The 6,111-nt window shown below is 47.3% G+C and overlaps 1 pseudogene across 1 annotated transcript; it reads left to right on the top strand.

Moving 5' to 3' along the window:
• The first annotated feature begins 131 nt into the window (after window positions 1-131).
• Window positions 132-6,107, top strand: LOC102750140 (cell adhesion molecule CEACAM1-like; annotated as a pseudogene). Its single transcript, XR_014141673.1, has 5 exons — window positions 132-408; window positions 806-1,134; window positions 3,638-3,916; window positions 4,874-4,994; window positions 5,963-6,107. The product of XR_014141673.1 is annotated as a cell adhesion molecule CEACAM1-like (transcript).
• Window positions 6,108-6,111: the final 4 nt, after the last annotated feature.

Here is a 6,111-nt window from a genome sequence, read left to right on the forward strand (position 1 = left end):
TCCTTCTCCCTCTCCCTCTGCCCCTCCACCTGCTTCCGTTTGTGCTCTCTCTCTCTCTTTCTTAAATAAATAAATAAAAACTTTTTAAATAAATAGATGCCTTGGAGAAATTTCATGTACCAACCACCCAGGGCAATGTTCTTTCTGTTGTCTGCACAGCGGAGTTACCCAAACCCAACATCACGAGCAACAACTCCGACCCCATGGAGAATGTGGATTCTGTTGTACTAACGTGTGGACCTCGGACTCAGACATAAGCTACCTGTGGTCAGTAAACAATGAGAGCCTCCCGCCACAGGACTCTCACTATACACGGTGTCACAAGGAATGACACAGGACCCTATGAGTGTGAAACTCGGAACCCAGTGAGTGCCGGTCGAGGTGACCCATTCACCCTGAATGTTCTCTGTGAATAACTTCCCTTCCTACCTGGCCCGGGGTTGCCAGCCCAAATCTACATGCCGGGGGCCAGGCCACATCCATCCTTCTGGGGTCCGAGTCCATGACTCTCAGCTGGACCCCCAGGCTGGCCATGGCTTCTTGTCCCAGGCAAACCTGGGCAGCCCCAGCCTAAGCCAAGACTAGGAGGGGACAGGCTGCTTCTCCCTTAGAGGGTCACCAGCCTCTGAGGGGAAACAGGTGAATATCTCAGACCCAGGCTCAGTGAACACAGGGGACTCATTGTTGGGACTTCTTAAAATGAGGTTGGGAGCCAGCTCAGAGGGACACTGTGGCCCTAATACAGACCAGGAGCTTCCCCTTTCCTCAGATTGCATCACCTGTGGCTTTATTCTCTTTGCTCCAGATGGCCCGGACGCCCCCACCATTTCCCCCTCAGACTCCTATTACCATCCAGGGGCCAACCTCAGTCTCTCCTGCCACACAGCCTCTAACCCGCACAGTATTCTTGGTTTATCAGTGGGAGGCCCCAGTCACTCACACAGGAGCTCTTTATCCCCAACATCACTGCCAATGATGGTGGATCCTATACCCCCCTCGCCTATAACTCTGGCACTTGCCTCAATAAGACCACAGTCAAGACTATCACAGTCTCTGATAAGTGGATCCCTGGAGCATCTGCATGGATCTCTGTGGTGAAGGTCTGTCTGGCTTTCAGCAAAGAGCCTAGAAGAAGTTATTTCCCACAAGCCAATCTAATCTGTCCCTGAACTCTCCCCCTACATTTCTGCAGAGGCTTCCTCCCCTTGCTCTCTGATTTATCATGGCATACCTTGGGTCCAGCCTGGAATATGCGGGGGGGAGGGGGGGAGGCTGTTCTCAGCCTCAGAAAGCCCCATGCATAGAAGGGAGTTTTGCAAATACTGAAGAAAGAAGGGTGTTCAGGGTCAAGTTGCTTTTTGTTATTGAATTGCAGAAGTGCTTTATATATTCTGGATAGTAATGATTTGCAGATATGATTTGCAAATGTTTCCTTCCAATCTGTGGGTTGCCCTCACTTTTTTTTTTTTAGTGAACTTTAGTTGACACACAATGTGACATTATTTTCAGGTGTACAAGATAGCGATTGGACAACTCTATATATTACGCTCTACTCAACCCAATAGAACTCCCATCTGACCCCATGCAGCCCCATTAAAATACCATTGACTATATTTCCTATGCTGTACATTTCATCCCTATATCCTGTTCGTTCCATAACCAGTGCTACCACTCTCGAGATTGCGTCTTTTCATGCACAGAAGTTTTCCATTTTGATGCAATCCAGTTCATCTTTTTTTGCCTTTAATTGTCTTCACTTTGGGTGTCATAGCAAAGAAATTATTGGGAAATCCACTTTCAATAATTTTTGTTCTACATTTTCTCCTATGACTTTTACAGTTTCTGTTCTTTGGATGTTTGATCTATTTTAAGTTAATTTTTGTACATGGTGTAAGGTCAGGTCCAACTTCATTCATTTGCATGGATATCCAGTGTTCCCAACACCTTGGATGAATAGATTTTTTTCTCCATTGAATAGTCATAACAACCTTCTTGAAAGTCATTGGACCACATATGACAGGGTTTGTTTCCGGGATGCCTAGTCTATTCCATTGGTCTCTATGTCTGTCTTTGTACCAGACCCCCATTATTTTGGTTACTGTAGTTTTGCAGCCAGGAAGTAGGAGTCCTCCAACTTTGTTCTTTTTCTAAATAAGTTTGGCTATTTGAGGCCCCTGAGATTCCGTGTAAATTTTTGGAAATTCCTATTTCTGCAAAATATTTCCTCCAGAATTTGATAGGGAAGCACCTGGCTGGCTCAGTTGGTGGAGCATGTGACTCTTGATCTCAGGGTTGTAGGTTTGAGCCCCACCTTAGGTGTAAAGAGTACTTAAAAATAAAAACCTTAAAAAAATTGATAGAGATTACATTGAATCTGTCAATCTCTTTGAGTGGCATTGTCATCTTAACAATATGAAGCCTCATCATCCATGAACATGGGATGTCTTTCCATTTATTTGTGTCCTCTGTAATTTATTACAGCAGTGTTTTATAGATTTCCATTTACAGTCTATTGACTCATTACTTAAGTTAATTCCTAAGTATTCTTTTTTTCCTAAGTATTTTGTTCTTTTTAATGTGATTGCAAATGGAATTATTTTCTTAATTTCTTTTTGGGTACTTTCATTCTTAGTGAATAGCAACAGAGTGATTTTTCTGTGTTGATTTTGTACCCTCAAATTAGTTGAAATTGTTTTTAGTTCAATAGTTTTTAGTGGAATCTTTAAGGATTTATACATATAATTTCATGTCGTCTGCAAACAGACATAATTGTACTTATTCCTTTCCAATTTGATTGTATTCTGTGTTTCTTCCTCCTTATTATTTTGGCTTGAACTTCTGTACTGTGTTGAATACGGGTGGTGAAAGTGGGATGTTTATCTTCTACCTGATCTTAGAAGAAAGGCTTTCAGTGTTTCATCATGGTGTGTGATGTTGGCTCTGGGCGTTTCATGTAAGGCCTTTGTTATGTTCAGTGGTTTCATTCTATCTGTAAGGGTGCCAGTATTCTGTATACAGTAACCACTTCTCTACAGAAGTTTTTAAGCAGGAGAGTCAAGCCACAGATCTGGAAGTAAAAGTCTTCTTCAGAGTGAGAAATCCTGTAGTTTGAAAACTCTGATTCTTAAGGTTATGAAGATGGGGCAGGCGGCTCTCATTCCCTAGTAAATTATAACAGTGTAAATGCCTTCCCTACCTTACATGAAGCTGCCTTGGACACAGAGATAGAGGGGCTGCGAGTCTTCCTCCTCCAACATACAAGGAAAGGTATATAAGGCATGAGGCCTGATCTTTTAAAGTCACAAAAATTCAAGAAAATCACACAGAAGTCCATGGGAAAAAATTCCTCATGATAATGAGGTTGCTGCTGGACATGTAGGCTTAGAAGACATTCCTGGTGCTGATACTACAGTGATGTCCAGGCAGAGCAGACACATGACTGAGGGTCAGAGGGGGAGGTAAGGGCCTCTCCTTACAGATCGTCACCTGAACAAAGACACTCATCCTTCTTCAGACAACAGGGCCATCCTCTGGGGCACCTTTACAGAGCTCGCTGGAGTGGCTGGCATCTCAGAGGAAGGAGTGTGACCCAAGGCCCCAGGCCCATTCTCATTCCATCACCTGTGTTTCTTCACAGAGCCAGTGGCCTGGCCCTCTCTCCATGCCAGCAACACCACAGTCACAGAAGACAGGGACTCCGTGGTCCTGACCTGCTCCACAAAAAACGCTGGGATCTCCATCCACTGGTTCTTCAATGGCCAGAGTCTAAAGCTCACAGAGAGGATGACGCTGTCCCAAGACAATAGCACCCTCACCATAGACCCTGTCAGGAGAGAGGATGCCGGGAATTACCAGTGTGAGGTCTCCAACCGGGTCGGTTCCAGCAAAAGTGACCCCATCAGGCTGGATGTGAGCTGTGAGTGACCCTCAACCTCTCCCCCTTCCTCCCTGTACATTTTACTGGCAGGGGTGTAAAATGGATGCAGGCCTGGAGGAGGTGGAAGCAAGCTTCAGAACCTCTAAGGAAATTTGGATAAAATTCCCAGGAATTAGACGAATCTTGTTAGCATCTTGGTTCTGATATGTACCAACTTTTGGATCTCGGGCAAGATGCTCAACCTTGTGAATCTCAGTCTCCTCAACTGTAAACTGCAAAGAGTACCTGGATCTTAGGGCTGTTGTGAGAGTTGTTAATGTTTTCATGAGATGGAATCCAGAGACAGCATCATACACAGGTTTGGGGCTCAATCAAACTTAGCAGCTATTGTTCTTCTGTTACTACATTTTTGTTACTAGCTGTAATGGCACGTGGAATTGGGATTAACTGTGGCCTTATCACGTTCCAGCTCTGTGACCTTCATTGATTTATTGAACCCCTTAACACACTCAGGTGCTTATTTTGCACAGTGGGGGTGACCCCCAGCCCCCACATGGGCAGGGAAGCAGCAGATGAAATAAATGTAAAGTATTTCCACATGCCTGTCCCAGAGCCAAGCCCAAAGGCAGACAGCTAATGTTATTCTCTTTTAATCAGTATTGAGTGAGGTAGGGGCCTCCGCCTAACACCATGCATAGTGATGGAAAGGAACACAGAAGGGAAGAGGCATAGTGTGAGAGGAAAATGAACAGATGCTGGCACTGCCCCTGGGGCTGGGGCACAACAGGAGGATTAAAGCAAGTCCAGAGTTTCACTGTGAGGAACAGAAATGATGCAGCGGTCGAGGGGTTGGGGACACTGTGGTGACAAAACACACACAAACCCTACGTCAATGCATTTCCTTCCACACTAACCAGGCCCTTCCCCCATGGCCCCTCTTGGTTTCCCCATATTTGACTTGAGACTCATACCCGTCCCTTTTTCTTCTTATTTCAGATGAAAGAAGCAACACAGGTCTCCCTGTGGGGTCCATCGTTGGCATTGCAGTCGGTGTCCTGGTCGGAGTGGCACTGGCGGCCGCCCTGGGGTGTCTCCTGTTCCGCACAAGGACTGGAAGGTACGATGGCATTTCCCACACGCAGATCCTGTCCCAAGCTGACCCAGGCCAGGAGGGGACCTCATCCTGACCTAGGGTTCTGGACTGGCTCCTCCGGGCTGCCCAATAGCCCCCTGGATTTTCCCTCTCATTCCATCTGGCTCCTTCCTCACCAGCTGCTGATCGGGGTGCTTCCTTCACAGCTCCCTCAGTTATAAATTAGGAACAATTAGGAACAGCCCCTCAGGGTTTTCCTGGTTAATGTGGCAAACCTACAGTGGTGCTGACAGGAATAAGTGCTCAGTAAACGGCACCTCCTGTGGTTTATTTAAGTCCACTCACCCTGTGAGGGAGAGTTGCAGTCTCAGGATGTGAGGGTGGTCCTGGTCAAGGTCACACAATGGAGACTGGAAGAGCCTGACAGGTCAGGTGGGGTCATCCCCCCAATGGCAGATGCAGGAACCACAGTACCTGATGTGTGAGACCAGAGAACCTGGGCTTGGCCAGGGGGAGGTCCTGGGATGTCCTTTATGCCTCTTGTCCAGGCAGATGGAGATAAAAGATGGTCCACTATCACATTTCAGCATCTCCTGGCCTGAGGGGGCGAGGGTCTGGCCACAGCAGGGACACCACATTCAGGGATCCACATACCTGGCGCTCCCCAAGAGCCCTGCACATGCAGCTGCAGCCTTGACCCTTCCACTCAGTCGAACTCTCATGTTTGATTCCTTTCCTGAGTCCTCCATTCCTTTTCTGCATACTTTCTCCTAGATGCCCATCAGCCTGAGTGTCTTCCCCTCTGGGCCGAAGACATGCTCCAAAGGCTTTCCTTATCCCATCTCTTGGGCCCTCCCTCTCCTAAACAGCGCTGGTGGAGAGAGGAGGTCTCTAACCCCTGCCTGGAATGAGGATCCTGCTTTTCCCCTGCTCTGACACCAAAGCTGTGACCTCTCCCTGCACCCCTCACACGTAAGCCTGATCTTTCCTAGGGCCAGTGGCTGGCGTGATCTCAGAGAGCTCTGTTGCCCAGCATCAACCCCCCGTGAGTATATCTTCAGCGTGGGTGGGACCCGGAGCCCCGTAGTCCTGCCCACATTGTCCACTCCTGCCAGTCACTCCCCAGGGCCTCTGACCCTTT

The sequence above is a fragment of the Leptonychotes weddellii genome, unplaced genomic scaffold (genome assembly GCF_054177405.1).
Source record: "Leptonychotes weddellii isolate Sample4059 unplaced genomic scaffold, ASM5417740v2 HiC_scaffold_12691, whole genome shotgun sequence".
Taxonomy (NCBI): domain Eukaryota; kingdom Metazoa; phylum Chordata; class Mammalia; order Carnivora; family Phocidae; genus Leptonychotes; species Leptonychotes weddellii.